The sequence below is a fragment of the Scyliorhinus torazame genome, chromosome 24 (assembly GCF_047496885.1).
Source record: "Scyliorhinus torazame isolate Kashiwa2021f chromosome 24, sScyTor2.1, whole genome shotgun sequence".
In the NCBI taxonomy this organism is placed as follows: Eukaryota; Metazoa; Chordata; class Chondrichthyes; order Carcharhiniformes; family Scyliorhinidae; genus Scyliorhinus; species Scyliorhinus torazame.
This window is the reverse complement of record NC_092730.1, coordinates 16,987,161-17,009,660: the sequence shown is the minus strand read 5'-3', so window position 1 is coordinate 17,009,660 and position 22,500 is coordinate 16,987,161. Positions and strand designations below refer to the sequence as shown.

Genomic DNA, 22,500 nt, shown 5'->3' with positions numbered 1-22,500 from the left:
GGGGGGGAGAGGCCGGGCCACCGATCGGTGGGCCCCGATCGCGCGCCAGACCCCTTCGGAGGCCCCCCCCCCACTCCCCATATATTATATGTATTGTGGTAAGCTGCTGTTGTATTACATGTAATGTGGTAAACTACTGCCTGATGGCTCCTCCCCTTGGGCTCGGTATAAAGGTGGCTGATCCCTGCCCCTGCCCCAGTTCGGGATCAGAGGCCAGGAGGCTTTCTGCTTCGCTTATTAAAGCCTCAGTTACTACTCGCCTCGTGTTCACTGGTGCCACATCAATGTAGTCTCCCGGTTGAAGAGGCCCTTTCCCGCGTTCTGTACAAGGTGGGGAAGAAAGATTCGCATTCGTCTGCGGTCGGCAGGACGTCCATCTCACGGATAGCCAGGTCCCTCTGGAAAGTGGGGGCCGCCGGGAGAAACGCCCGCCAAATTTGCGCACAGCAAGCTCCTACTAACGTCACCCGTCAAGGCTTAGATGGAGTGGTGATGGTGGAGGGATGAATATTGGGCCTGGGAAGGTTGGTGGTGGGGGTGGGGAGTGGGGGGGGAAGGGCGGCTGGAGAGGGGGAAGGGGGCGTTGGGAGCTTGCTCTATACCTCAGTTTGCTATCTCATCGGGGGGGAGAAAAGACCTCCCCCCACCTTGCGGCCCCCACTCGGCACGGGCGCAGTGCGCGCCTGGCCCGCTTTCAGGGTGGGGGGGGGGGTTCGAGACCACGCGGAGCGGGCAGCACAATCTAGGCCTCAACTCGGCCCAGGCAACAGGGAGGCAGCGACGAGGAGGCCTCCGTATCAGGGAGCCTATCAGGCTAACGCAGTACAGGAGGTGTGAGGCTAACGCAGTACAGGAGGTGTGAGGCTAACACAGTACAGGAGGTACGAGGCTAACACAGTACAGGAGGTGTGAGGCTAACACAGTACAGGAGGTACGAGGCTAACACAGTACAGGAGGTACGAGACTAACACAGTACAGGAGGTACGAGGCTAACACAGTACAGGAGGTGTGAGGCTAACACAGTACAGGAGGTACGAGGCTAACACAGTACAGGAGGTACGAGGCTAACACAGTACAGGAGGTACGAGGCTAACACAGTACAGGAGGTACGAGGCTAACACAGTACAGGAGGTACGAGGCTAACACAGTACAGGAGGTGTGAGGCTAACACAGTACAGGAGGTGTGAGGCTAACACAGTACAGGAGGTACGAGGCTAACACAGTACAGGAGGTACGAGGCTAACACAGTATAGGAGGTACGAGGCTAACACAGTACAGGAGGTACGAGGCTAACACAGTACAGGAGGTGTGAGGCTAACACAGTACAGGAGGTACGAGGCTAACACAGTACAGGAGGTACGAGGCTAACACAGTACAGGAGGTACGAGGCTAACACAGTACAGGAGGTACGAGGCTAACACAGTACAGGAGGTACGAGGCTAACACAGTACAGGAGGTACGAGGCTAACACAGTACAGGAGGTGTGAGGCTAACACAGTACAGGAGGTACGAGGCTAACACAGTACAGGAGGTACGAGGCTAACACAGTACAGGAGGTACGAGGCTAACACAGTACAGGAGGTACGAGGCAAACACAGTACAGGAGGTACGAGGTAACACAGTACAGGAGGTGTGAGGCTAACACAGTACAGGAGGTACGAGGCTAACACAGTACAGGAGGTACGAGGCTAACACAGTACAGGAGGTACGAGGCTAACACAGTACAGGAGGTACGCGGCTAACACAGTACAGGAGGTGTGAGGCTAACACAGTACAGGAGGTACGAGGCTAACACAGTACAGGAGGTACGAGGCTAACACAGTACAGGAGGTACGAGGCTAACACAGTACAGGAGGTACGAGGCTAACACAGTACAGGAGGTACGAGGCTAACACAGTACAGGAGGTACGAGGCTAACACAGTACAGGAGGTACGAGGCTAACACAGTACAGGAGGTACGAGGCTAACACAGTACAGGAGGTGTGAGGCTAACACAGTACAGGAGGTACGAGGCTAACACAGTACAGGAGGTGCGAGGCTAACACAGTACAGGAGGTACGAGGCTAACACAGTACAGGAGGTACGAGGCTAACACAGTACAGGAGGTACGAGGCTAACACAGTACAGGAGGTACGAGGCTAACACAGTACAGGAGGTGTGAGGCTAACACAGTACAGGAGGTACGAGGCTAACACAGTACAGGAGGTGTGAGGCTAACACAGTACAGGAGGTGCGAGGCTAACACAGTACAGGAGGTGCGAGGCTAACACAGTACAGGAGGTACGAGGCTAAAACAGTACAGGAGGTGTGAGGCTAACACCGTACAGGAGGTACGAGGCTAACACAGTACAGGAGGTGTGAGGCTAACACAGTACAGGAGGTACGAGGCTAACACAGTACAGGAGGTGTGAGGCTAACACAGTACAGGAGGTACGAGGCTAAAACAGTACAGGTGGTACGAGGCTAACAGAGTACAGGAGGTGTGAGGCTAACACAGTACAGGAGGTGTGAGGCTAACACAGTACAGGAGGTGTGAGGCTAACACAGTACAGGAGGTGTGAGGCTAACACAGTACAGGAGGTACGAGGCTAACACAGTACAGGAGGTACGAGGCTAACACAGTACAGGAGGTGTGAGGCTAACACAGTACAGGAAGTACGTGGCTAACACCGTACAGGAGGTACGAGGCTAACACAGTACAGGAGGTGTGAGGCTAACACCGTACAGGAGGTACGAGGCTAACACAGTACAGGAGGTGTGAGGCTAACGCAGTACAGGAGGTACGAGGCTAACACAGTACAGGAGGTACGAGGCTAACACAGTACAGGAGGTACGAGGCTAACACAGTACAGGAGGTACGAGGCTAACACAGTACAGGAGGTACGAGGCTAACACAGTACAGGAGGTACGAGGCTAACACAGTACAGGAGGTACGAGGCTAACACAGTACAGGAGGTACGAGACTAACACAGTACAGGAGGTACGAGGCTAACACAGTACAGGAGGTGTGAGGCTAACACAGTACAGGAGGTACGAGGCTAACACAGTACAGGAGGTACGAGGCTAACACAGTACAGGAGGTACGAGGCTAACACAGTACAGGAGGTACGAGGCTAACACAGTACAGGAGGTACGAGGCTAACACAGTACAGGAGGTGTGAGGCTAACACAGTACAGGAGGTGTGAGGCTAACACAGTACAGGAGGTACGAGGCTAACACAGTACAGGAGGTACGAGGCTAACACAGTATAGGAGGTACGAGGCTAACACAGTACAGGAGGTACGAGGCTAACACAGTACAGGAGGTGTGAGGCTAACACAGTACAGGAGGTACGAGGCTAACACAGTACAGGAGGTACGAGGCTAACACAGTACAGGAGGTACGAGGCTAACACAGTACAGGAGGTACGAGGCTAACACAGTACAGGAGGTACGAGGCTAACACAGTACAGGAGGTACGAGGCTAACACAGTACAGGAGGTGTGAGGCTAACACAGTACAGGAGGTACGAGGCTAACACAGTACAGGAGGTACGAGGCTAACACAGTACAGGAGGTACGAGGCTAACACAGTACAGGAGGTACGAGGCAAACACAGTACAGGAGGTACGAGGTAACACAGTACAGGAGGTGTGAGGCTAACACAGTACAGGAGGTACGAGGCTAACACAGTACAGGAGGTACGAGGCTAACACAGTACAGGAGGTACGAGGCTAACACAGTACAGGAGGTACGCGGCTAACACAGTACAGGAGGTGTGAGGCTAACACAGTACAGGAGGTACGAGGCTAACACAGTACAGGAGGTACGAGGCTAACACAGTACAGGAGGTACGAGGCTAACACAGTACAGGAGGTACGAGGCTAACACAGTACAGGAGGTACGAGGCTAACACAGTACAGGAGGTACGAGGCTAACACAGTACAGGAGGTACGAGGCTAACACAGTACAGGAGGTGCGAGGCTAACACAGTACAGGAGGTGCGAGGCTAACACAGTACAGGAGGTACGAGGCTAACACAGTACAGGAGGTGCGAGGCTAACACAGTACAGGAGGTACGAGGCTAACACAGTACAGGAGGTACGAGGCTAACACAGTACAGGAGGTACGAGGCTAACACAGTACAGGAGGTGTGAGGCTAACACAGTACAGGAGGTACGAGGCTAACACAGTACAGGAGGTACGAGGCTAACACAGTACAGGAGGTACGAGGCTAACACAGTACAGGAGGTGTGAGGCTAACACAGTACAGGAGGTGTGAGGCTAACACAGTACAGGAGGTACGAGGCTAACACAGTACAGGAGGTACGAGGCTAACACAGTACAGGAGGTACGAGGCTAACACAGTACAGGAGGTACGAGGCTAACACAGTACAGGAGGTGTGAGGCTAACACAGTACAGGAGGTACGAGGCTAACACAGTACAGGAGGTACGAGGCTAACACAGTACAGGAGGTACGAGGCTAACACAGTACAGGAGGTACGAGGCTAACACAGTACAGGAGGTACGAGGCTAACACAGTACAGGAGGTGTGAGGCTAACACAGTACAGGAGGTACGAGGCTAACACAGTACAGGAGGTACGAGGCTAACACAGTACAGGAGGTACGAGGCTAACACAGTACAGGAGGTACGAGGCAAACACAGTACAGGAGGTACGAGGTAACACAGTACAGGAGGTGTGAGGCTAACACAGTACAGGAGGTACGAGGCTAACACAGTACAGGAGGTACGAGGCTAACACAGTACAGGAGGTACGAGGCTAACACAGTACAGGAGGTACGCGGCTAACACAGTACAGGAGGTGTGAGGCTAACACAGTACAGGAGGTACGAGGCTAACACAGTACAGGAGGTACGAGGCTAACACAGTACAGGAGGTACGAGGCTAACACAGTACAGGAGGTACGAGGCTAACACAGTACAGGAGGTACGAGGCTAACACAGTACAGGAGGTACGAGGCTAACACAGTACAGGAGGTACGAGGCTAACACAGTACAGGAGGTACGAGGCTAACACAGTACAGGAGGTGTGAGGCTAACACAGTACAGGAGCTACGAGGCTAACACAGTACAGGAGGTGCGAGGCTAACACAGTACAGGAGGTACGAGGCTAACACAGTACAGGAGGTACGAGGCTAACACAGTACAGGAGGTACGAGGCTAACACAGTACAGGAGGTGTGAGGCTAACACAGTACAGGAGGTACGAGGCTAACACAGTACAGGAGGTGTGAGGCTAACACAGTACAGGAGGTGCGAGGCTAACACAGTACAGGAGGTGTGAGGCTAACACAGTACAGGAGGTACGAGGCTAAAACAGTACAGGAGGTGTGAGGCTAACACAGTACAGGAGGTACGAGGCTAACACAGTACAGGAGGTACGAGGCTAACACAGTACAGGAGGTACGAGGCTAACACAGTACAGGAGGTGTGAGGCTAACACAGTACAGGAGGTGTGAGGCTAACACAGTACAGGAGGTACGAGGCTAACACAGTACAGGAGGTACGAGGCTAACACAGTATAGGAGGTACGAGGCTAACACAGTACAGGAGGTACGAGGCTAACACAGTACAGGAGGTGTGAGGCTAACACAGTACAGGAGGTACGAGGCTAACACAGTACAGGAGGTACGAGGCTAACACAGTACAGGAGGTACGAGGCTAACACAGTACAGGAGGTACGAGGCTAACACAGTACAGGAGGTACGAGGCTAACACAGTACAGGAGGTACGAGGCTAACACAGTACAGGAGGTACGAGGCTAACACAGTACAGGAGGTGTGAGGCTAACACAGTACAGGAGGTACGAGGCTAACACAGTACAGGAGGTACGAGGCTAACACAGTACAGGAGGTACGAGGCTAACACAGTACAGGAGGTACGAGGCAAACACAGTACAGGAGGTACGAGGTAACACAGTACAGGAGGTGTGAGGCTAACACAGTACAGGAGGTACGAGGCTAACACAGTACAGGAGGTACGAGGCTAACACAGTACAGGAGGTACGAGGCTAACACAGTACAGGAGGTACGCGGCTAACACAGTACAGGAGGTGTGAGGCTAACACAGTACAGGAGGTACGAGGCTAACACAGTACAGGAGGTACGAGGCTAACACAGTACAGGAGGTACGAGGCTAACACAGTACAGGAGGTACGAGGCTAACACAGTACAGGAGGTACGAGGCTAACACAGTACAGGAGGTACGAGGCTAACACAGTACAGGAGGTACGAGGCTAACACAGTACAGGAGGTACGAGGCTAACACAGTACAGGAGGTACGAGGCTAACACAGTACAGGAGGTGTGAGGCTAACACAGTACAGGAGGTACGAGGCTAACACAGTACAGGAGGTGCGAGGCTAACACAGTACAGGAGGTACGAGGCTAACACAGTACAGGAGGTACGAGGCTAACACAGTACAGGAGGTACGAGGCTAACACAGTACAGGAGGTGTGAGGCTAACACAGTACAGGAGGTACGAGGCTAACACAGTACAGGAGGTGTGAGGCTAACACAGTACAGGAGGTGCGAGGCTAACACAGTACAGGAGGTGTGAGGCTAACACAGTACAGGAGGTACGAGGCTAAAACAGTACAGGAGGTGTGAGGCTAACACCGTACAGGAGGTACGAGGCTAACACAGTACAGGAGGTGTGAGGCTAACACAGTACAGGAGGTACGAGGCTAACACAGTACAGGAGGTACGAGGCTAACACAGTACAGGAGGTACGAGGCTAACAGAGTACAGGAGGTGTGAGGCTAACACAGTACAGGAGGTACGAGGCTAAAACAGTACAGGTGGTACGAGGCTAACACAGTACAGGAGGTGTGAGGCTAACACAGTACAGGAGGTGTGAGGCTAACACAGTACAGGAGGTGTGAGGCTAACACAGTACAGGAGGTGTGAGGCTAACACAGTACAGGAGGTACGAGGCTAACACAGTACAGGAGGTGCGAGGCTAACACAGTACAGGAGGTGTGAGGCTAACACCGTACAGGAGGTGTGAGGCTAACACCGTACAGGAGGTACGAGGCTAACACAGTACAGGGGGTACGAGGCTAACACAGTACAGGGGGTGTGAGGCTAACACAGTACAGGAGGTGTGAGGCTAACACAGTACAGGAGGTACGAGGCTAACACAGTACAGGAGGTACGAGGCTAACACAGTACAGGAGGTACGAGGCTAACACAGTACAGGAGGTACGAGGCTAACACAGTACAGGAGGTACGAGGCTAACACAGTACAGGAGGTGTGAGGCTAACACAGTACAGGAGGTACGAGGCTAACACAGTAGAGGAGGTGTGAGGCTAACACAGTACAGGAGGTACGAGGCTAACACAGTACAGGAGGTACGAGGCTAACACAGTACAGGAGGTACGAGGCTAACACAGTACAGGAGGTACGAGGCTAACACAGTACAGGAGGTACGAGGCTAACAGAGTACAGGAGGTGTGAGGCTAACACAGTACAGGAGGTACGAGGCTAAAACAGTACAGGTGGTACGAGGCTAACACAGTACAGGAGGTGTGAGGCTAACACAGTACAGGAGGTGTGAGGCTAACACAGTACAGGAGGTGTGAGGCTAACACAGTACAGGAGGTGTGAGGCTAACACAGTACAGGAGGTACGAGGCTAACACAGTACAGGAGGTGTGAGGCTAACACAGTACAGGAGGTGTGAGGCTAACACAGTACAGGAGGTACGAGGCTAACACAGTACAGGAGGTACGAGGCTAACACAGTACAGGAGGTACGAGGCTAACACAGTACAGGAGGTACGAGGCTAACACAGTACAGGAGGTACGAGGCTAACACAGTACAGGAGGTACAAGGCTAACACAGTACAGGAGGTGTGAGGCTAACACAGTACAGGAGGTGTGAGGCTAACACAGTACAGGAGGTGTGAGGCTAACACAGTACAGGAGGTGTGAGGCTAACACAGTACAGGAGGTACGAGGCTAACACAGTACAGGAGGTACGAGGCTAACACAGTACAGGAGGTACGAGGCTAACACAGTACAGGAGGTGTGAGGCTAACACAGTACAGGAGGTGTGAGGCTAACACAGTACAGGAGGTACGAGGCTAACACAGTACAGGAGGTACGAGGCTAACACAGTACAGGAGGTACGAGGCTAACACAGTACAGGAGGTACGAGGCTAACACAGTACAGGAGGTACGAGGCTAACACAGTACAGGAGGTACGAGGCTAACACAGTACAGGAGGTGTGAGGCTAACACAGTACAGGAGGTACGAGGCTAACACAGTACAGGAGGTACGAGGCTAACACAGTACAGGAGGTGTGAGGCTAACACAGTACAGGAGGTACGAGGCTAACACAGTACAGGAGGTACGAGGCTAATACAGTCCAGGAGGTACGAGGCTAACACAGTCCAGGAGGTACGAGGCTAACACAGTACAGGAGGTACGAGGCTAACACAGTACAGGAGGTACGAGGCTAACACAGTACAGGAGGTGTGAGGCTAACACAGTACAGGAGGTACGAGGCTAACACAGTACAGGAGGTACGAGGCTAACACAGTACAGGAGGTACGAGGCTAACACAGTACAGGAGGTGTGTGGCTAACACAGTACAGGAGATACGAGGCTAACACAGTACAGGAGGTACGAGACTAACACAGTACAGGAGGTGTGAGGCTAACACAGTACAGGAGGTGTGTGGCTAACACAGTACAGGAGGTACGAGGCTAACACAGTACAGGAGGTGTGAGGCTAACACAGTACAGGAGGTACGAGGCTAACACAGTACAGGAGGTACGAGGCTAACACAGTACAGGAGGTACGAGACTAACACAGTACAGGAGGTACGAGACTAACACAGTACAGGAGGTACGAGGCTAACACAGTACAGGAGGTGTGAGGCTAACACAGTACAGGAGGTGTGAGGCTAACACAGTACAGGAGGTACGAGGCTAACACAGTACAGGAGGTACGAGGCTAACACAGTACAGGAGGTACGAGGCTAACACAGTACAGGAGGTGTGTGGCTAACACAGTACAGGAGATACGAGGCTAACACAGTACAGGAGGTACGAGACTAACACAGTACAGGAGGTGTGAGGCTAACACAGTACAGGAGGTGTGAGGCTAACACAGTACTGGAGGTACGAGGCTCACACAGTACAGGAGGTGTGAGGCTAACACAGTACAGGAGGTACGAGGCTAACACAGCACAGGAGGTACGAGGCTAACACAGTACAGGAGGTGTGAGGCTAACACAGTACAGGAGGTACGAGGCTAACACAGTACAGGAGGTGTGAGGCTAACACAGTACAGGAGGTACGAGGCTAACACAGTACAGGAGGTACGAGGCTAACACAGTACAGGAGGTACGAGGCTAACACAGTACAGGAGGTACGAGACTAACACAGTACAGGAGGTGTGAGGCTAACACAGTACAGGAGGTACGAGGCTAACACAGTACAGGAGGTGTGAGGCTAACACAGTACAGGAGGTGTGAGGCTAACACAGTACAGGAGGTACGAGGCTAACACAGTACAGGAGGTACGAGGCTAACACAGTACAGGAGGTACGAGGCTAACACAGTACAGGAGGTACGAGGCTAACACAGTACAGGAGGTGTGAGGCTAACACAGTACAGGAGGTACGAGGCTAACACAGTACAGGAGGTACGAGGCTAACACAGTACAGGAGGTGTGAGGCTAACACAGTACAGGAGGTGCGAGGCTAACACAGTACAGGAGGTACGAGGCTAACACAGTACAGGAGGTGTGAGGCTAACACAGTACAGGAGGTACGAGGCTAACACAGTACAGGAGGTACGAGGCTAACACAGTACAGGAGGTGTGAGGCTAACACAGTACAGGAGGTGTGAGGCTAACACAGTACAGGAGGTACGAGGCTAACACAGTACAGGAGGTACGAGGCTAACACAGTACAGGAGGTACGAGGCTAACACAGTACAGGAGGTACGAGGCTAACACAGTACAGGAGGTACGAGGCTAACACAGTACAGGAGGTACGAGGCTAACACAGTACAGGAGGTGTGAGGCTAACACAGTACAGGAGGTGTGAGGCTAACACAGTACAGGAGGTACGAGGCTAACACAGTACAGGAGGTACGAGGCTAACACAGTACAGGAGGTACGAGGCCAATACAGTCCAGGAGGTACGAGGCTAACACAGTCCAGGAGGTACGAGGCTAACACAGTACAGGAGGTACGAGGCTAACACAGTACAGGAGGTACGAGGCTAACACAGTACAGGAGGTGTGAGGCTAACACAGTACAGGAGGTACGAGGCTAACACAGTACAGGAGGTACGAGGCTAACACAGTACAGGAGGTACGAGGCTAACACAGTACAGGAGGTGTGTGGCTAACACAGTACAGGAGATACGAGGCTAACACAGTACAGGAGGTACGAGACTAACACAGTACAGGAGGTGTGAGGCTAACACAGTACAGGAGGTGTGTGGCTAACACAGTACAGGAGGTACGAGGCTAACACAGTACAGGAGGTGTGAGGCTAACACAGTACAGGAGGTACGAGGCTAACACAGTACAGGAGGTACGAGGCTAACACAGTACAGGAGGTACGAGACTAACACAGTACAGGAGGTACGAGACTAACACAGTACAGGAGGTACGAGGCTAACACAGTACAGGAGGTGTGAGGCTAACACAGTACAGGAGGTACGAGGCTAACACAGTACAGGAGGTGTGAGGCTAACACAGTACAGGAGGTACGGGGCTAACACAGTACAGGAGGTACGAGGCTAACACAGTGCAGGAGGTACGAGGCTAACACAGTACAGGAGGTACGAGGCTAACACAGTACAGGAGGTACGAGGCTAACACAGTACAGGAGGTACGAGGCTAACACAGTACAGGAGGTACGAGGCTAACACAGTACAGGAGGTACGAGGCTACCACAGTACAGGAGGTGCGAGGCTAATACAGTACAGGAGGTACGAGGCTAACACAGTACAGGAGGTACGAGGCTAACGCAGTACAGGAGGTACGAGGCTAACACAGTACAGGAGGTGTGAGGCTAACACAGTACAGGAGGTGTGAGGCTAACACAGTACAGGAGGTACGAGGCTAACACAGTACAGGAGGTGTGAGGCTAACACAGTACAGGAGGTACGAGGCTAACACAGTACAGGAGGTGTGAGGCTAACACAGTACAGGAGGTGTGAGGCTAACACAGTACAGGAGGTACGAGACTAACACAGTACAGGAGGTGTGAGGCTAACACAGTACAGGAGGTGTGAGGCTAACACAGTACAGGAGGTACGAGGCTAACACAGTACAGGAGGTGTGAGGCTAACACAGTACAGGAGGTACGAGGCTAACACAGTACAGGAGGTACGAGGCTAACACAGTACAGGAGGTGCGAGGCTAACACAGTACAGGAGGTACGAGGCTAACACAGTACAGGAGGTACGAGGCTAACACAGTACAGGAGGTACGAGGCTAACACAGTACAGGAGGTACGAGGCTAACACAGTACAGGAGGTACGAGGCTAACACAGTACAGGAGGTACGAGGCTAACACAGTACAGGAGGTACGAGGCTAACACAGTACAGGAGGTACGAGGCTAACACAGTACAGGAGGTACGAGGCTAACACAGTACAGGAGGTACGAGGCTAACACAGTACAGGAGGTACGGGGCTAACACAGTACAGGAGGTACGAGGCTAACACAGTACAGGAGGTACGAGGCTAACACAGTACAGGAGGTACGAGGCTAACACAGTACGGGAGGTACGAGGCTAACACAGTACGGGAGGTACGAGGCTAACACAGTACAGGAGGTGTGAGGCTAACACAGTACAGGAGGTACGGGGCTAACACAGTACAGGAGGTGCGAGGCTAACACAGTACAGGAGGTGTGAGGCTAACACCGTACAGGAGGTGTGAGGCTAACACCGTACAGGAGGTACGAGGCTAACACAGTACAGGGGGTACGAGGCTAACACAGTACAGGGGGTGTGAGGCTAACACAGTACAGGAGGTGTGAGGCTAACACAGTACAGGAGGTACGAGGCTAACACAGTACAGGAGGTACGAGGCTAACACAGTACAGGAGGTACGAGGCTAACACAGTACAGGAGGTACGAGGCTAACACAGTACAGGAGGTACGAGGCTAACACAGTACAGGAGGTGTGAGGCTAACACAGTACAGGAGGTACGAGGCTAACACAGTAGAGGAGGTGTGAGGCTAACACAGTACAGGAGGTACGAGGCTAACACAGTACAGGAGGTACGAGGCTAACACAGTACAGGAGGTACGAGGCTAACACAGTACAGGAGGTACGAGGCTAACACAGTACAGGAGGTACGAGGCTAACAGAGTACAGGAGGTGTGAGGCTAACACAGTACAGGAGGTACGAGGCTAAAACAGTACAGGTGGTACGAGGCTAACACAGTACAGGAGGTGTGAGGCTAACACAGTACAGGAGGTGTGAGGCTAACACAGTACAGGAGGTGTGAGGCTAACACAGTACAGGAGGTGTGAGGCTAACACAGTACAGGAGGTACGAGGCTAACACAGTACAGGAGGTACGAGGCTAACACAGTACAGGAGGTGTGAGGCTAACACCGTACAGGAAGTACGTGGCTAACACCGTACAGGAGGTACGAGGCTAACACAGTACAGGAGGTGTGAGGCTAACACCGTACAGGAGGTACGAGGCTAACACAGTACAGGAGGTGTGAGGCTAACGCAGTACAGGAGGTACGAGGCTAACACAGTACAGGAGGTACGAGGCTAACACAGTACAGGAGGTACGAGGCTAACACAGTACAGGAGGTACGAGGCTAACACAGTACAGGAGGTACGAGGCTAACACAGTACAGGAGGTTTAAGGCTAACACAGTACAGGAGGTACGAGGCTAACACAGTACAGGAGGTACGAGGCTAACACAGTACAGGAGGTGTGAGGCTAACACAGTACAGGAGGTGCGAGGCTAACACAGTACAGGAGGTACGAGGCTAACACAGTACAGGAGGTGTGAGGCTAACACAGTACAGGAGGTACGAGGCTAACACAGTACAGGAGGTACGAGGCTAACACAGTACAGGAGGTGTGAGGCTAACACAGTACAGGAGGTGTGAGGCTAACACAGTACAGGAGGTACGAGGCTAACACAGTACAGGAGGTACGAGGCTAACACAGTACAGGAGGTACGAGGCTAACACAGTACAGGAGGTACGAGGCTAACACAGTACAGGAGGTACGAGGCTAACACAGTACAGGAGGTACGAGGCTAACACAGTACAGGAGGTGTGAGGCTAACACAGTACAGGAGGTGTGAGGCTAACACAGTACAGGAGGTGTGAGGCTAACACAGTACAGGAGGTGTGAGGCTAACACAGTACAGGAGGTACGAGGCTAACACAGTACAGGAGGTACGAGGCTAACACAGTACAGGAGGTACGAGGCTAACACAGTACAGGAGGTGTGAGGCTAACACAGTACAGGAGGTGTGAGGCTAACACAGTACAGGAGGTACGAGGCTAACACAGTACAGGAGGTACGAGGCTAACACAGTACAGGAGGTACGAGGCTAACACAGTACAGGAGGTACGAGGCTAACACAGTACAGGAGGTACGAGGCTAACACAGTACAGGAGGTACGAGGCTAACACAGTACAGGAGGTGTGAGGCTAACACAGTACAGGAGGTACGAGGCTAACACAGTACAGGAGGTACGAGGCTAACACAGTACAGGAGGTGTGAGGCTAACACAGTACAGGAGGTACGAGGCTAACACAGTACAGGAGGTACGAGGCTAATACAGTCCAGGAGGTACGAGGCTAACACAGTCCAGGAGGTACGAGGCTAACACAGTACAGGAGGTACGAGGCTAACACAGTACAGGAGGTACGAGGCTAACACAGTACAGGAGGTGTGAGGCTAACACAGTACAGGAGGTACGAGGCTAACACAGTACAGGAGGTACGAGGCTAACACAGTACAGGAGGTACGAGGCTAACACAGTACAGGAGGTGTGTGGCTAACACAGTACAGGAGATACGAGGCTAACACAGTACAGGAGGTACGAGACTAACACAGTACAGGAGGTGTGAGGCTAACACAGTACAGGAGGTGTGTGGCTAACACAGTACAGGAGGTACGAGGCTAACACAGTACAGGAGGTGTGAGGCTAACACAGTACAGGAGGTACGAGGCTAACACAGTACAGGAGGTACGAGGCTAACACAGTACAGGAGGTACGAGACTAACACAGTACAGGAGGTACGAGACTAACACAGTACAGGAGGTACGAGGCTAACACAGTACAGGAGGTGTGAGGCTAACACAGTACAGGAGGTACGAGGCTAACACAGTACAGGAGGTGTGAGGCTAACACAGTACAGGAGGTACGGGGCTAACACAGTACAGGAGGTACGAGGCTAACACAGTGCAGGAGGTACGAGGCTAACACAGTACAGGAGGTACGAGGCTAACACAGTACAGGAGGTACGAGGCTAACACAGTACAGGAGGTACGAGGCTAACACAGTACAGGAGGTACGAGGCTAACACAGTACAGGAGGTACGAGGCTACCACAGTACAGGAGGTGTGAGGCTAATACAGTACAGGAGGTACGAGGCTAACACAGTACAGGAGGTACGAGGCTAACGCAGTACAGGAGGTACGAGGCTAACACAGTACAGGAGGTGTGAGGCTAACACAGTACAGGAGGTGTGAGGCTAACACAGTACAGGAGGTACGAGGCTAACACAGTACAGGAGGTGTGAGGCTAACACAGTACAGGAGGTACGAGGCTAACACAGTACAGGAGGTGTGAGGCTAACACAGTACAGGAGGTGTGAGGCTAACACAGTACAGGAGGTACGAGACTAACACAGTACAGGAGGTGTGAGGCTAACACAGTACAGGAGGTACGAGGCTAACACAGTACAGGAGGTGTGAGGCTAACACAGTACAGGAGGTACGAGGCTAACACAGTACAGGAGGTACGAGGCTAACACAGTACAGGAGGTGCGAGGCTAACACAGTACAGGAGGTACGAGGCTAACACAGTACAGGAGGTACGAGGCTAACACAGTACAGGAGGTACGAGGCTAACACAGTACAGGAGGTACGAGGCTAACACAGTACAGGAGGTACGAGGCTAACACAGTACAGGAGGTACGAGGCTAACACAGTACAGGAGGTACGAGGCTAACACAGTACAGGAGGTACGAGGCTAACACAGTACAGGAGGTACGAGGCTAACACAGTACAGGAGGTACGAGGCTAACACAGTACAGGAGGTACGGGGCTAACACAGTACAGGAGGTACGAGGCTAACACAGTACAGGAGGTACGAGGCTAACACAGTACAGGAGGTACGAGGCTAACACAGTACGGGAGGTACGAGGCTAACACAGTACGGGAGGTACGAGGCTAACACAGTACAGGAGGTGTGAGGCTAACACAGTACAGGAGGTACGGGGCTAACACAGTACAGGAGGTGCGAGGCTAACACAGTACAGGAGGTGTGAGGCTAACACCGTACAGGAGGTGTGAGGCTAACACCGTACAGGAGGTACGAGGCTAACACAGTACAGGGGGTACGAGGCTAACACAGTACAGGGGGTGTGAGGCTAACACAGTACAGGAGGTGTGAGGCTAACACAGTACAGGAGGTACGAGGCTAACACAGTACAGGAGGTACGAGGCTAACACAGTACAGGAGGTACGAGGCTAACACAGTACAGGAGGTACGAGGCTAACACAGTACAGGAGGTACGAGGCTAACACAGTACAGGAGGTGTGAGGCTAACACAGTACAGGAGGTACGAGGCTAACACAGTACAGGAGGTGTGAGGCTAACACAGTACAGGAGGTACGAGGCTAACACAGTACAGGAGGTACGAGGCTAACACTGTACAGGAGGTACGAGGCTAACACAGTACAGGAGGTACGAGGCTAACACAGTACAGGAGGTACGAGGCTAACACAGTACAGGAGGTACGAGGCTAACACAGTACGGGAGGTGTGAGGCTAACACAGTACAGGAGGTGTGAGGCTAACACAGTACAGGAGGTGTGAGGCTAACACAGTACAGGAGGTACGAGGCTAACACAGTACAGGAGGTACGAGGCTAACACAGTACAGGAGGTACGAGGCTAACACAGTACAGGAGGTACGAGGCTAACACAGTACAGGAGGTACGAGGCTAACACAGTACAGGAGGTGTGAGGCTAACACAGTACAGGAGGTGTGAGGCTAACACAGTACAGGAGGTACGAGGCTAACACAGTACAGGAGGTACGAGGCTAACACAGTACAGGAGGTACGAGGCTAACACAGTACAGGAGGTGTGAGGCTAACACAGTACAGGAGGTACGAGGCTAACACAGTACAGGAGGTACGAGGCTAACACAGTACAGGAGGTACGAGGCTAACACAGTACAGGAGGTGTGAGGCTAACACAGTACAGGAAGTACGAGGCTAACACAGTACAGGAGGTACGAGGCTAACACAGTACAGGAGGTACGAGGCTAACACAGTACAGGAGGTACGAGGCTAACACAGTACAGGAGGTGTGAGGCTAACACAGTACAGGAGGTGTGAGGCTAACACAGTACAGGAGGTGTGAGGCTAACACCGTACAGGAGGTACGAGGCTAACACAGTACAGGAGGTGTGAGGCTAACACAGTACAGGAGGTACGAGGCTAACACAGTACAGGAGGTGTGAGGCTAACACAGTACAGGAGGTACGAGGCTAACACAGTCCAGGAGGTACGAGGCTAACACAGTCCAGGAGGTACGAGGCTAACACAGTCCAGGAGGTACGAGGCTAACACAGTACAGGAGGTACGAGGCTAACACAGTACAGGAGGTACGAGGCTAACACAGTACAGGAGGTGTGAGGCTAACACAGTACAGGAGGTACGAGGCTAACACAGTACAGGAGGTACGAGGCTAACACAGTACAGGAGGTACGAGGCTAACACAGTACAGGAGGTGTGTGGCTAACACAGTACAGGAGATACGAGGCTAACACAGTACAGGAGGTACGAGACTAACACAGTACAGGAGGTGTGAGGCTAACACAGTACAGGAGGTGTGAGGCTAACACAGTACTGGAGGTACGAGGCTCACACAGTACAGGAGGTGTGAGGCTAACACAGTACAGGAGGTACGAGGCTAACACAGTACAGGAGGTACGAGACTAACACAGTACAGGAGGTACGAGACTAACACAGTACAGGAGGTACGAGGCTAACACAGTACAGGAGGTACGAGGCTAACACAGTACAGGAGGTGTGAGGCTAACACAGTACAGGAGGTGTGAGGCTAACACAGTACAGGAGGTGTGAGGCTAACACAGTACAGGAGGTACGAGGCTAACACAGTACAGGAGGTGTGAGGCTAACACCGTACAGGAGGTCTGAGGCTAACACAGTACAGGAGGTACGAGGCTAACACAGTACAGGAGGTGTGAGGCTAACACAGTACAGGAGGTGGGAGGCTAACACAGTACAGGAGGTACGAGGCTAACACAGTACAGGAGGTGTGAGGCTAACACAGTACAGGAGGTGGGAGGCTAACACAGTACAGGAGGTACGAGGCTAACACAGTACAGGAGGGGTGAGGCTAACACAGTACAGGAGGTACGAGGCTAACACAGTACAGGAGGTACGAGGCTAACACAGTACAGGAGGTACGAGGCTAACACAGTACAGGAGGTACGAGGCTAACACAGTACAGGAGGTACAAGACTAACACAGTACAGGAGGTACGAGGCTAACACAGTACAGGAGGTACGAGGCTAACACAGTACAGGAGGTGTGAGGCTAACACAGTACAGGAGGTACGAGGCTAACACAGTACAGGAGGTACGAGGCTAACACAGTACAGGAGGTACGAGGCTAACACAGTACAGGAGGTGTGAGGCTAACACAGTACAGGAGGTACGAGGCTAACACAGTACAGGAGGTACGAGACTAACACAGTACAGGAGGTGTGAGGCTAACACAGTACAGGAGGTACGAGGCTAACACAGTACAGGAGGTACGAGGCTAACACAGTACAGGAGGTACGAGGCTAACACAGTACAGGAGGTACGAGGCTAACACAGTACAGGAGGTACGAGGCTAACACAGTACAGGAGGTACGAGGCTAACACAGTACAGGAGGTACGAGGCTAACACAGTACAGGAGGTACGAGGCTAACACAGTCCAGGAGGTACGAGGCTAACACAGTCCAGGAGGTACGAGGCTAACACAGTCCAGGAGGTACGAGGCTAACACAGTACAGGAGGTACGAGGCTAACACAGTACAGGAGGTACGAGGCTAACACAGTACAGGAGGTGTGAGGCTAACACAGTACAGGAGGTACGAGGCTAACACAGTACAGGAGGTACGAGGCTAACACAGTACAGGAGGTACGAGGCTAACACAGTACAGGAGGTGTGTGGCTAACACAGTACAGGAGATACGAGGCTAACACAGTACAGGAGGTACGAGACTAACACAGTACAGGAGGTGTGAGGCTAACACAGTACAGGAGGTGTGAGGCTAACACAGTACTGGAGGTACGAGGCTCACACAGTACAGGAGGTGTGAGGCTAACACAGTACAGGAGGTACGAGGCTAACACAGTACAGGAGGTACGAGACTAACACAGTACAGGAGGTACGAGACTAACACAGTACAGGAGGTACGAGGCTAACACAGTACAGGAGGTACGAGGCTAACACAGTACAGGAGGTGTGAGGCTAACACAGTACAGGAGGTGTGAGGCTAACACAGTACAGGAGGTGTGAGGCTAACACAGTACAGGAGGTACGAGGCTAACACAGTACAGGAGGTGTGAGGCTAACACCGTACAGGAGGTCTGAGGCTAACACAGTACAGGAGGTACGAGGCTAACACAGTACAGGAGGTGTGAGGCTAACACAGTACAGGAGGTGGGAGGCTAACACAGTACAGGAGGTACGAGGCTAACACAGTACAGGAGGTGTGAGGCTAACACAGTACAGGAGGTGGGAGGCTAACACAGTACAGGAGGTACGAGGCTAACACAGTACAGGAGGGGTGAGGCTAACACAGTACAGGAGGTACGAGGCTAACACAGTACAGGAGGTACGAGGCTAACACAGTACAGGAGGTACGAGGCTAACACAGTACAGGAGGTACGAGGCTAACACAGTACAGGAGGTACAAGACTAACACAGTACAGGAGGTACGAGGCTAACACAGTACAGGAGGTACGAGGCTAACACAGTACAGGAGGTGTGAGGCTAACACAGTACAGGAGGTACGAGGCTAACACAGTACAGGAGGTACGAGGCTAACACAGTACAGGAGGTACGAGGCTAACACAGTACAGGAGGTGTGAGGCTAACACAGTACAGGAGGTACGAGGCTAACACAGTACAGGAGGTACGAGACTAACACAGTACAGGAGGTGTGAGGCTAACACAGTACAGGAGGTACGAGGCTAACACAGTACAGGAGGTACGAGGCTAACACAGTACAGGAGGTACGAGGCTAACACAGTACAGGAGGTACGAGGCTAACACAGTACAGGAGGTACGAGGCTAACACAGTACAGGAGGTACGAGGCTAACACAGTACAGGAGGTACGAGGCTAACACAGTACAGGAGGTACGAGGCTAACACAGTACAGGAGGTACGAGGCTAACACAGTACAGGAGGTACGAGGCTAACACAGTACAGGAGGTACGAGGCTAACACAGTACAGGAGGTACGAGGCTAACACAGTACAGGAGGTGTGAGGCTAACACAGTACAGGAGGTACGAGGCTAACACAGTACAGGACGTGCGAGGCTAACACAGTACAGGAGGTACGAGGCTAACACAGTACAGGAGGTGTGAGGCTAACACAGTACAGGAGGTACGAGGCTAACACAGTACAGGACGTGCGAGGCTAACACAGTACAGGAGGTACGAGGCTAACACAGTACAGGAGGTACGAGGCTAACACAGTACAGGAGGTACGAGGCTAACACAGTACAGGAGGTGCGAGGCTAACACAGTACAGGAGGTACGAGGCTAACACAGTACAGGAGGTACGAGGCTAACACAGTACAGGAGGTACGAGGCTAACACAGTACAGGAGGTGCGAGGCTAACACAGTACAGGAGGTACGAGGCTAACACAGTACAGGAGGTGTGAGACTAACACAGTACAGGAGGTACGAGGCTAACACAGTACAGGAGGTGCGAGGCTAACACAGTACAGGAGGTACGAGGCTAACACAGTACAGGAGGTGCGAGGCTAACACAGTACAGGAGGTACGAGGCTAACACAGTACAGGAGGTACGAGGCTAACACAGTACAGGAGGTACGAGGCTAACACAGTACAGGAGGTGTGAGGCTAACACAGTACAGGAGGTGTGAGGCTAACACAGTACAGGAGGTGTGAGGCTAACACAGTACAGGAGGTACGAAGCTAACACAGTACAGGAGGTGTGAGGCTAACACAGTACAGGAGGTGCGAGGCTAACACAGTACAGGAGGTACGAGGCTAACACAGTACACGAGGTACGAGGCTAACACAGTACAGGAGGTGTGAGGCTAACACAGTACAGGAGGTACGAGGCTAACACAGTACAGGAGGTGTGAGGCTAACACAGTACAGGAGGTACGAGGCTAACACAGTACAGGAGGTGTGAGGCTAACACAGTACAGGAGGTACGAGGCTAACACAGTACAGGAGGTGTGAGGCTAACACAGTACAGGAGGTACGAGGCTAACACAGTACGGGACGTGCGAGGCTAACACAGTACAGGAGGTACGAGGCTAACACAGTACGGGACGTGCGAGGCTAACACAGTACAGGAGGTACGAGGCTAACACAGTACAGGAGGTACGAGGCTAACACAGTACAGGAGGTACGAGGCTAACACAGTACAGGAGGTACGAGACTAACACAGTACAGGAGGTGCGAGGCTAACACAGCACAGGAGGTACGAGGCTAACACAGTACAGGAGGTGTGAGGCTAACACAGTACAGGAGGTACGAGGCTAACACAGTACAGGAGGTGTGAGGCTAACACAGTACAGGAGGTACGAGGCTAACACAGTACAGGAGGTACGAGGCTAACACAGTACAGGAGGTACGAGGCTAACACAGTACAGGAGGTACGAGGCTAACACAGTACAGGAGGTGTGAGGCTAACACAGTACAGGAGGTACGAGACTAACACAGTACAGGAGGTGCGAGGCTAACACAGCACAGGAGGTACGAGGCTAACACAGTACAGGAGGTGTGAGGCTAACACAGTACAGGAGGTACGAGGCTAACACAGTACAGGAGGTGTGAGGCTAACACAGTACAGGAGGTACGAGGCTAACACAGTACAGGAGGTGTGAGGCTAACACAGTACAGGAGGTGTGAGGCTAACACAGTACAGGAGGTACGAGGCTAACACAGTACAGGAGGTACGAGGCTAACACAGTACAGGAGGTGCGAGGCTAACACAGCACAGGAGGTACGAGGCTAACACAGTACAGGAGGTGTGAGGCTAACACAGTACAGGAGGTACGAGGCTAACACAGTACAGGAGGTACGAGGCTAACACAGTACAGGAGGTGCGAGGCTAACACAGCACAGGAGGTACGAGGCTAACACAGTACAGGAGGTGTGAGGCTAACACAGTACAGGAGGTACGAGGCTAACACAGTACAGGAGGTGTGAGGCTAACACAGTACAGGAGGTACGAGGCTAACACAGTACAGGAGGTACGAGGCTAACACAGTACAGGAGGTACGAGGCTAACACAGTACAGGAGGTACGAGACTAACACAGTACAGGAGGTGTGAGGCTAACACAGTACAGGAGGTACGAGGCTAACACAGTACAGGAGGTGTGAGGCTAACACAGTACAGGAGGTGTGAGGCTAACACAGTACAGGAGGTACGAGGCTAACACAGTACAGGAGGTGTGAGGCTTACACAGTACAGGAGGTACGAGGCTAACACAGTACAGGAGGTACGAGGCTAACACAGTACAGGAGGTGTGAGGCTAACACAGTACAGGAGGTACGAGACTAACACAGTACAGGAGGTACGAGGCTAACACAGTACAGGAGGTACGAGGCTAACACAGTACAGGAGGTACGAGGCTAACACAGTACAGGAGGTGTGAGGCTAACACAGTACAGGAGGTACGAGGCTAACACAGTACAGGAGGTACGAGGCTAACACAGTACAGGAGGTACGAGGCTAACACAGTACAGGAGGTGTGAGGCTAACACAGTACAGGAGGTACGAGACTAACACAGTACAGGAGTTGTGAGACTAACACAGTACAGGAGGTACGAGGCTAACACAGTACAGGAGGTACGAGGCTAACACAGTACGGGACGTGCGAGGCTAACACAGTACAGGACGTCCGGGGCCTGGCTGCAGTTGTGTAGCACCTTGGTTAGGCCGTACCTGGATTACCCCTGGAAGGGTGGGATCGCCACTGCGGGGGTGGGAGGCGTGTTGGCCAGACTTGTCCCCGCCCCCCC

At 52.6% G+C, this 22,500-nt stretch overlaps 1 protein-coding gene across 1 annotated transcript in view; it reads left to right on the top strand.

Annotated features, from left to right (window-relative positions):
• The window catches only part of LOC140399931 (calpain-1 catalytic subunit-like), a 123,585-nt gene that overhangs the window by 58,648 nt on the left and 42,437 nt on the right, over nucleotides 1-22,500 (top strand). The window lies entirely within an intron of this gene.